The 3,261-nt window shown below is 38.6% G+C and overlaps 1 protein-coding gene across 1 annotated transcript in view; it reads left to right on the top strand.

The window, feature by feature from the left end:
- LOC107184274 (olfactory receptor 226-like) overlaps positions 1–3,261 on the top strand; it is a gene marked incomplete at its 5' end in the record, with an annotated part of 51,856 nt that overhangs the window by 22,692 nt on the left and 25,903 nt on the right. The window lies entirely within an intron of this gene.

Here is a 3,261-nt window from a genome sequence, read left to right as displayed (position 1 = left end):
CACGAAACGATGGATGTTGAGTCCGACGTAACCCGAGGACTGCCTGTACTTGAAACCTTTATAATTTTATTAACTAATATCATCCCAATAAAATTCAATAAAAATAAATAAAAAGTATGTATTTAAGAAACTAGGTAATCATTTAAGTAATTTTGAAGAATGTTTAATAGTGTAGTATAATTATTTTATAATATTAAATAAAACATAAAAACCAACACTGCACACATATAAATTTCCAATTTTGTAAATGTATGCTTGTGTAAAAAGACTGAAAGGGTATATGCAAAATTTAAAAGTGATTTACTTCAGGTGGTAAAAGCAAAGGATTTATTTTCTTATTTTTACTTTCCTGGATTTCCAAATTTTCTACAGTGAGCTACATTTGTTATAGATAGCAATAAAAACATTAAAAGGAGAATGATGATGATCACAATGTTGTGGAAGCTGGCAATATGTGCCAAGTATATAATACATTTATGCTTTGTGCTTTTTTCATTCTCACTTTGTTCCCACACCATCATTATCCTCCTTGTATTAGAGATGAATAAGTGGAAATTTAAGGCAGATATATAAATTTTTAGTTAAGAAACTTTGTAATTATATGGAGAGTAAAAGACAGAGCCTGAACTTAAAACCATAATCAGAAATATAATTTAAAAAACACTAAGGTTTTTAACTAGGCATATAAAATGAACATAATCTACACCAGTAGTCAGCAAACTGCGGCCCCTTGAGTGTGGCTCTTCCACAAAATACCACGTGCGGGCGCGATTGAAACTTTGTGGCCATACTTAAGGGGCCAAAGAGCCGCAATTTGCCGACCACTGACCTACACCATAAGTGTCATCTTTGGTTCCCCACATCCCTCTCTGAGCCGCAGTTTGCCGACCACTGACCTACACCATAAGTGTTATCTTTGGTTCCCCACATCCCTCTCTTCCTCCTCTGCTCCAGTGTTGAGCTTCTTACCATTTATTGGGCTCAATACTTTTGTGTGTCTATACTTTTGCAGGTAGCATTGTCTCTATCTATACACACGCTCTCTTCCACCTGGCTGACTTCTTTCTGATCCTCAAAACTCAGAAAGCTCTGTCTCTCATGTGATGTTTCCAGGTGTAATTATCTTCTCTGCCTTCCTATTCTTAATTTTTTTTTTATTAATCTGATATTATAATTACCTATTTACATCTCAATCTATAAACTCTTTCAGAGCATGACCTGTCTTAGTTATATTTATAGAGGAAGCTCAGTGTCCATCCTGATAAGCTGTGAATATGTGCTTTGGGATAACTAATTGAATGAGTGAATACATGAATTTGACAAAGTTCATTCTTCCCAGTGCTTCCATTTATCATTAAAGTTCTTACTTTTCCCCATACTGCTCTTCCTTTAGTCAGAATTCCACTTTCATTAGAAGTTCCATGTCAGGACAAATTGTAGTGTTTGGTGTTGGTGGAGAAGGATTGAGAAGGAGGAGGGAGGAGAAATGAAAGAGCCTGTTGGGATTTCCCATAGAACTGCTGGAAACTACTGGGGAAGAACAGATGGCACCTGGCTCAAGGGTGGAAGACATCACAGAACCTGCTGCCTCATGGCAGGCCCACAGGCTTCTTACCAGTTCCTCCAGAACTTTCACCGGAACATCCCTCTGCTAATTATTTGACTTACTGTCCCAGGAGCAGGGGCCCACCCTTCTAGGCCTTCTACACCCATAGAATTGTCCTAAAGAAATAGTGTATTCTGATATCCTTTGCCTCACGAATGTTCCACTGAGACAGGTCTTCCCTAAGTTAATTAGAGGGAAGTAAAAAATGGAGGAAATTTATATCCTGTTGAGGCTGCAGGATCTAGAAACTTCCTAACCAGAAAACTTTAGAGGACAGAGTTGGAAAATAACCTTGGTAATCTCAATCTTTTTGTGGTCTCAGCTCTCACTTATCTTATGACACAGAAAGAAGAAAACGAAGCCCAGGGGAGAAAGAAACTGAGGAGATCTTTCCAGTGTGGACACAGGAATAGAATTAGGTGTCCCACCAAACCCTGCTCAAACTTTGTTCAGTCTAGCAACTGAACCCAGAGAGGGACCCTTGGCTGATCTGGCCCACGGTAAGGAGCCTTACCTATGCCCAGTAGGGAGGTCTTCTTTGTTCAGCTCTGCCTAACACCCATGTTGCATGCATGTCCTTGAGTATTTGAAGAGCTCCAGCTCTGTTATCAGAAGAACCAGAAGAGGAACCAAGGAAGTCTTACTCTCTGTCTTGGATGGGCCATTAATGGCTGGACCTGAAACCAGGTCCCTGCTACCTTCTCTCAGGTGTGAGTAGACTACATAGGTTGGCCATACTCCCAGTCTGATTAAGAGAGTTATTTCCAGCAGTGCTTCTTTTGTCCTGGAGCCAGCTGAAGAGCTGGCACTTGTATTTTCCCCCAGGTGTTATTGGGCTCACCTTAGCTCCTCTTCCTTCCTTTCCTCATGGGGACCTGACCTTTCTTGAATCTATTGTCCTTTGAGAGAGCATGATAAACTTCAGATTCCAACATTAAAGTTCAAGAAAAGAGAAGCAAATTCAAGGCTAGAGGAAGCAGTATTGTGTAGAATAAAGCATTAAATTTGAAGTTGGAGTTATGTAAACTTAATACCAGCACTAGGTCTCTCAGGTTTATGATGCTTAACAATTTTAAAGTTTACTTAAAAATCAGGATGAACACCATATACACATCACATCACATTAGCTGCATCTATTTTATAAAGATAAAATTTCAAATATATATGTAAAGTTTACTATTAAAATATTTCTGTAAGGATACATAAGAAATTGATAATAGTTGCTTCTGGGCAAGGAAATGGGGTGGAGGGGTCACCCTTGAGAGGGAAATTTACTTTTGGTTGTATATAATTCTTAACTGATTCGATGTTTTACTTAAAACATTTTTCGGCTGGATCTATTTTATAAAGATAAAATTTCAAATATATATGTAAAGTTTACTATTAAAATATTTCTGTAAGAATACATAAGAAATTGATAATAGTTGCTTCTGGGCAAGGATAGTTGCTTCTGGGCAAGGAAATGGGGTGGAGAGGTCACCCTTGAGAGGGAAATTTACTTTTGATTGTATATAATTCTTAACTGATTGGATGTTTTACTTAAAACATTTTTCAGCTTGGCTAGTGTGGCTCAGTGGATGAGTGTCAGGAGCTCATGGCTAGATTTCTGGTTGGGGCACATGCCTGGATTGCAGGCTGGATCCCCAGCAAGAGGC

This window comes from Myotis davidii, unplaced genomic scaffold (genome assembly GCF_000327345.1).
Source record: "Myotis davidii unplaced genomic scaffold, ASM32734v1 scaffold2825, whole genome shotgun sequence".
NCBI lineage: Eukaryota > Metazoa > Chordata > Mammalia > Chiroptera > Vespertilionidae > Myotis > Myotis davidii.
The sequence above is the reverse complement of the archived record's forward strand: the minus strand, read 5'-3'. Positions and strand labels throughout refer to the sequence as shown.